General features: G+C 51.5%; 1 long non-coding RNA gene across 1 annotated transcript; it reads right to left on the bottom strand.

Moving 5' to 3' along the window:
* Positions 1–4,044: 4,044 nt before the first annotated feature.
* Positions 4,045–6,575, bottom strand: LOC127464722 (uncharacterized). The gene is made up of 3 exons (XR_007901545.1): positions 5,958–6,575; positions 5,507–5,636; positions 4,045–5,025 (listed from the first exon to the last, which is right to left on the bottom strand). It is a non-coding gene; the product is annotated as an uncharacterized LOC127464722 (long non-coding RNA).
* Between the last annotated feature and the right edge of the window lie 517 nt (positions 6,576–7,092).

The raw sequence follows: 7,092 nt of genomic DNA, 5'->3' as shown, positions 1-7,092 counted from the left end.
TCAGGAGAGGGGACTAAAAAAATTAAAATCAGGAGAGGGGACTAAAAAAATTAAAATCAGGAGAGGGGACTAAAAAAATTAAAATCAGGAGAGGAGCCTAAAAAATTAAAATGAGGAGAAGAGCCTAAAAAAATTAAAATCAGGAGAGGAGCCTGAAGGAATTACAATCAGGAGAGACCCAGAACTCACCCAAGTCTCCCCAAAAAACTACCAGAAACTGATTCAAATCTCCCCAAAAATGACCCAGAACTCACCCAAATCTCCCCAAAAAGTGACACAAAAACTGATCCAATTCACTCCAAAAATTGATCCAGAACTGACCCAAAACTGGCCCAAATCACCTCAAAAACTAACTCCAAATTGGCCCAAAACCTGACCTAAAAATGCAAAAAACCCCCCCCAAAACTGACCCAAAATGATACAAAATCAGCCCCAGATATGACCAGAAACTGACCCCAAAACCCCAAAACACTGACACCAAGACTCACCCAAATCTCCCCAAAAAAATGACCCAAAAGTCAGCCCAATCACCCCAAAAAATGACCAGAAACTGACCCAAAATTACCACAAAAATAAACCCAAAACTCACCCAAATCATCCCGAAAAATGACCAGAAACTGACCCAAATCTCCCCCAAAAATGACCAGAAACTCACTAAAAATAACCCCCAAAAATGATCAGAAACTGACACAAATCTCCCCAACAAATGACCCAAACTTTATTTCTTTTCTTAGCAACAAATCCCTTCCTTTGCTCCCCTCTGGCCCTGCCCACACGGCCCCAGTTCAGCTCTCAGTGAGTTCTTGCTTCTGGGCAGCGACTCCTCTGCCTCTTGCTGGGGCGGCAGCAGCTCCTGTGCCGGCAGGGAGAGGGACCCCGAGCCAGGAGAGGGACCCCGAGCCACGAGAGGGACCCCGAGCCACGAGAGGGACCCCGAGCCAGGAGAGGGACCCCGAGCCACGAGAGGGACCCCGAGCCAGGAGAGGGACCCCAGAGCCCCTACAGAGACCCCAGAGCCATTATAGGGACCCCAGAGCCACGATAGAAACCCCAGAGTCCCTACAGAGACCCCAGAGCCATTATAGGGACCCCAGAGCCACGATAGAAACCCCAGAGTCCCTACAGAGACCCCAGAGCCATTATAGGGACCCCAGAGCCCTCCAGAGCCCCTATAGAGACCCCAGAGCCCCTATAGAGACCCCAGAGCCATTACAGGGACCCCAGAGCCCTCCAGAGCCCCTTGCTGGGTCACAGCCCCTCTTCTCCCGCCCAAACCCACCTTTCTGGCTGCAGCTGCTTTTCTTCTCTGGCTCCCCCTTCCTTCCCCAGGGAGCTTTGCCTTGTTCTTTGGCCAGGCTCCAGCTGCAGCTCAAGGGCAAAGCTGCAACTACAATTCCCCCTTCGGGTTTTTCACCTGAAAAACAAAGGCTTGGGCCAAACTCTGACCAGTCACTCGCTGAACACGAGACATCAAAGAGGGCACACAGGATAAAATGCATCCAACTCTAAATCATGTTACAATGACTGTCCACCCCAATCCAGCACTGACATTAAAAACCTTCAAGCAATCAAAAAGACCTCCAAACATCCCTTAGATAGAGAAAAGCACACCAGGAACGAATGCAAAAAGAAAAATTCCAAACAATGCTCAATTAAATAACCATGGACTGATATAAAACATGTTTAGGGAACTTAAACCACTTCTTCCCATTATTCTCCATCAGAAATTACCCTTATTTAAGTTCTCCTTTTAACACTTCATTAAAACTGACTTATTAGGAAATGGTTTGAACCAAACTTCATAACTTGATGACTCCAGGGTTTGTGCTCCTTGACTTTGGCCTGAAGGGGTTTGGAACACAGGCTTTGTTCTGGAGAGCTTTTCCCCAATCTACAAACCCTTCTGCAAATGGGACTCCCTTCCCTCAGGGTTCGGTGGCCTCTGGTTTTCCTGAAGGCTGGGGGGGATCTGGGAGCCAAATCCCAAGGGATCCAGCCCAGCTCTGCACACACACACACACACATTTCCAGCTGGTCACAGTCTCACGGGGGCCACCACCACTCAGCACATTTGCACACAAACAGCCCTCTGAGTTCCTGGCACTGGGTCTGATGGACTAAGAAATGATCAGTCTGGTGGTTTGCCCTCAGAGGAGTAAGATCCAATGATGCATTTCTATTTTCATGACAATATAACCTGGAAAACACAAACATATTTCTGCTTCATGTGCAATTTAAAATTCAAAGACACAGAAACATTCCTAGAGTTCAAGTCCCCAGGTTTGGTTCCAAATGTCACTCGGTCCCCCTGGGACAAGAACAGTGGCACACACGGACTCAACAGCCCTGCACAAGCCCAGGAGTGGGGGGGAAATATCCTTGAGAGCACTGCTGCATTTCAAAAAGAAGTCAGTCACATCAACTCTGTAACAAATAAAAAAGAGAAGCCAAAATAAATAACTGTAGACAGGGTATCAAGTACCTTGAGAATACCAATAAGAAAAAACTAAGAATAAAGGCATCTATTTGAAGTACAAAGAGTTTGGGAGACACCATTTGTTTGCCACAAAGCCTTTATTTTGTTGGCTCTTCTATAGTTAGAACCCAAACCTTACCCTCCCACAAAAAGCAGAAAACCTCTTCAGAGAGTTAGGAGATGGAGTCAGTTTGGATTAATGGGAAGAACATCTCTGGAGACAAAATAAAGCAGAGAAAATAACCCCATCCTCAACAACAGAGCTGCCTCCCCACTGCCTGCCCCTGGACACTTGCTCTGGGGGTGACAGAGCCTGAAGTCTCCTGCCTAGTCCTGGGCAATACTTCCTGGGGACCACAGCACCACTGAGTTCCTAAAAATATCACAGGTTGGGCAGGTGCTTGGATTTTGTCTGGATTAACTCCCCTTCTTCCTTTCCAGGTGCTGCCCTACTCATTGTAATGGTGCTTGTACTCCCTGAGCCATTCCCTCCCCCATCCAACCATCCCTTGTGCCCTCTCTGACAAGGACAGTGGGTCCAGGTGTTCTGCCACGCTCCCAGGGCACAGGGGGGGACTGTGGAGCCACCCTCGAGGGGGGAAACGTGCCCTGCCTGCCCTGCCCAGGGAAAGGGAACTGCCCCAGTGCTCCCCAGCACAAGGCACCCTTGGAAATGTCCACTGCAATGGGACACTCAGGGACAGCAACAAGCACTGCACGAGGCTGCTCTGGCACAGGGCCAATTTTAGCCTCAGCTTTTCTCTGGACCACTTCACTTTGTTTGCCACCTCATCCTGCAGTCAGAACTTGCTGTCCTTGCAACCTTTCAGGGTGACCAAAAATGAGAGAGGCCTCTGCTCCAGCACCCACAAGGGCCTGATCCATCTGACAGGATCCATTTTTCCAGGGAATTCAAAGCTCCACCTGAGGACTAGGGTCTTTTCTCACCCATCCCTGTGCTGCAGCTTGGCCTCCATCTCACTGTGCTTTCAGTTCCCTCCATGGTTGAACACTGGCAGCCCTGGCCCTGGGCGGAGCTCGGCATCCTGATCCCATCCCTCCTGGCCCCCGGAACCGCTGACTCAGCAATGGGGGGCCCTCCATTGCCAAGGGCACGGGCCCGTCGGGGCTCACGGGGGGAGCAGGAGGGCGAAGGCTCCAGCCCTGCTGCTACAACCTTCCACCACTACAGCCAACAGAGGAGCCTCTCCAGCCCTGCCTCCCAAGGCATCCTCAACAAACCCAGCCCAGCTCCACAGGACAAACTGCTCCCTGTCTGCCCAGGCCAGTCTAATCCCAGAGGCTCCCAGGGTCATGCAAAACAACTGCCCAGGAGATCAGAGACCCCAGTCCATCTCTTCCTAGCACAGGTTTGGGTTAGTTTGGCAAACAGACCAACTGAGGAATTCCCCAATGTTTTCCCAGTTTGACCCCTGTCACACCAATCACCTTAACACTGCCAGTCCATAATTCTCCCTCTCTTGGGTTAAGGACTGAGCAAGTTGGACCTGTGTCTGAGCAGGACATGTGCAAACCAAATGCTGGGGACTGGAACACACACCTGGCACTCCTGCAGCTCTCACAGTCACATTCCAGAGAAAACAGCCAATTGCACCCTCACTGCTCATTTCTTAATCCCAATCCCACACTTGTTTGGCACTTGGAGCACCGCTTTTAGAACCCAATTACAGCCCATTAGAGAGCTCCCTGTCTAGCAGGGACAGGGACCCCTGGGATACTCTCAGCAATGCCTGAATCCATGGCAGGGACCTTGCTTTGAGCTCCCCAGGGCCGGGCACCCCGAGGATCTCCCCGAATAATCCTTTCGGTGCGCGCTGGAGTCCTCGGGGTGCCCCAACCCGGGGGGCACCAACAGCACTGTCCCTCCAGGGGGCCAATTTGGTCCCAAAATGCAGGGGGATCTTGCCTGTGTCCCAGACTGGTCCGGGGATCTGAGGCCCTTCCCGAGAAAATCTCGGTGCCGGCGTGAAGGGCCAGAGATCCCTTGGAGCCACGGGAGAGCAGGCACAGAGTCCCTCCTGGGGGGCAATTTGCCTGCCTGAAAACAGCTCTTCAAAGGAGCCTCTAAGACTCAGCTGGTGACTTTTAGAAGCCAGGCATTCCTTGCTTACAACACCCTGCCATGATCCCAGCCCCACGGGGGTCCTGGCAATCCGCTCCCAAAGGGCACACGGAGGGGTCTCCACTGCAGCTGATGGGAGGGGTCAGCATGACAGGAGGGTTCATTTTCCTTCCCTGCATTCCTGTTGCACATTCAGGACACTCCCAACACCTGTTCCCATCTACACAAACCCTTATAAGTTCTCTGAGGGGCTCCATTGGGGGTCTCTGGTGGTCACCTGTGCCTGCAGACCCCAAAGTTCTCAGTGACCACCTTATCAACTTCAAGACAACTCACCTGGTTGTAGAGGAGCTTGGTGCTGCTTGGCTGCTGCCTCAGTTCCCTTCTTCATTCTTTCTTGACTTTGCTTGCTCAGTCCCTTTAAGTTCCTTGGCTCAGCTCCATGCACTTTCTAGGGAACATCCCACTGCAAAAACTACCAGTTCTTGGTACATCTCCTAACTCAGATATCAGGGAGTGAGGCAGAAATCAACTCATCCAGGGCACTGCCTCCAAATATTGGGACAAAAACACCATAACATTCCATGGCTCCCCTTGGCAAATCAACCCCAAACTGCTCAGACACAAACAACACCCTGCACACTACAACAATCTGGCACTGCTGGTTCAACCCGGCCAAGTCAGTTGGGAAACTACACAAGGTCAACTTCCTTCCAAGTTTCAGTTATGACACAAAAGTCAGGGAGATCACAGACTCCCCCACAGAGTTTTACTCTGAGGAGAGAAGGAAACCAAAGCCATCCCCAGGGCTGCAATAGCTCAGGCTCCCCAAAAGGCCCAGGGGCTTCAGGTTTCTGAGGGGCTTCACCGAGGGCCTTCCCAGGTCTGCTCTGTCTGGAGCCCTCCAAGTCCTCAGTGCCTGCCTGAGGAACCTCAACACAACTCACCTGCTTACACAGCAACTTGGTGCTGCTTGCCTGCTGCCTCACTTCCCTTCTTCCTTCTTTCTTCACCTCCCTTGCTTGGTCCCTTTCAATCCCTGGGCTCAGCTCTGTGCACTTTCCAGGCTCCATCCCACTGCAAAAAGGATTAGCCCTTGTTACATCTCAACACTCAGAGAGCATTCCCCCTTTTTTCTTAACACTGGGCCATCAGGCCAGGGTCTCATTATTTAAAGCACAGTTTGACTCCTCAGTGACAACAACAGCTACAGCCCTGAATCCTAACACAGGCTGAGACACAAACACGGATGGGAACTCTTAAGGATCCACTTTGTCCTGCTCACCAATCAAAAGGAGCTTTCTGAACTCAAGAATAACAGACCCCAGGTCCTTTTACTGCAACTTTACCTGCTATAAATGTGACCCACCAGACCTGCAAAGGCCCTTCCCACTTCACCTGCAGGGCTGGCAGTGCCACCACTGGACACGGCCCCAGTGGCCGGGCAGGAACGGAGGGGCTGGGGCGTCCAATCCATCGGCCCAGGCGGCACCAGGAGTTCCTGCAGTTCCTGAGGGGAGAGCCTCAAGCCAACAAAGGATTAGGAAGAATATTTTAAACTTCAATGTGTCTATCTCCTGGAATATGGGGACTTTGATAAGTCCTACTGGTGCAACAAGGACACACTCAAGGCTATCTATTAAAAGGATCTACCAGCACTCAAAAGCTATCACTGTCCTTCTGTCAGGGGGAACGCAGCAAACTCTCTTTGCCAGGAGCCTCCAGGAGGACTTCCAGCTTTTGGGGCTCCCTTTTAACCATTTTTCCCATAACTGGAGCTGGGACTATCACCTGCCCTACAGGGGGAACAGCCCACAAAGTTCACCATCAGGGATGCCATTAACTGAAAGTCCCTTCTCAGGGGGGTCACTGCACACCTTGGCCTTTGTTTGCCCTCCCCACCAAAGATGCTTCCAACAGTTCTGACACATCTGGCAGACCCAGAGCTCTCCTCAGGGAATGCTTCAGCTGCTTAAAGGCTGCCCTTGCACCATCTATTCAAAAAGTCGCCATAACAGTCTTACCACACATCCCGAGGGAGCAATGCAGAGTCCAGCCCGTCCCACCATTCCCAGCAAGGCAGTTCATGGGCTGTCTGGGGCTCAGGGAGGAGTCACGGGGCTTCTCTTCTTCCTGCCTGCTTGCCCCATTTTCTCCTGCAAAAGCAAAGCTTTCTTGGCTTTCCTTGCTCAAGGAGATGCAAAGGCCATCTTTTAAATCCAATACTGGAAACTCCTCCAGGTTGTCATTCAAGGTGCTTCTCTCAGGTCCTGCACTAATCAATCATCTTGTCCACTGGTTTTCTTGGCAGGTTCTTGCATTCACGTCCTACAAGCAAACCAGGAGGAGCCAATTTAGCTGTTCCTGCAACCAATCCAGTCTGGCATTCTGATTTTAAAGGATACTGGGTTGGCCTTACCCATAGAGATCCCACATCAGGGGTAATACCTACAGGTTCTGCCCTCTTCCACTCTCCTGCAGCTCCACTGGCCCACACCACAGGAACAACTGCAGCTGCCACTTCAGTCAGGGC

This window comes from Manacus candei, unplaced genomic scaffold, assembly GCF_025592945.1.
Source record: "Manacus candei isolate 608988 ecotype Guabito, Panama unplaced genomic scaffold, ASM2559294v1 h1tg000262l, whole genome shotgun sequence".
Classification (NCBI taxonomy): Eukaryota; Metazoa; Chordata; class Aves; order Passeriformes; family Pipridae; genus Manacus; species Manacus candei.
The sequence above is the reverse complement of the archived record's forward strand: the minus strand, read 5'-3'. Positions and strand labels throughout refer to the sequence as shown.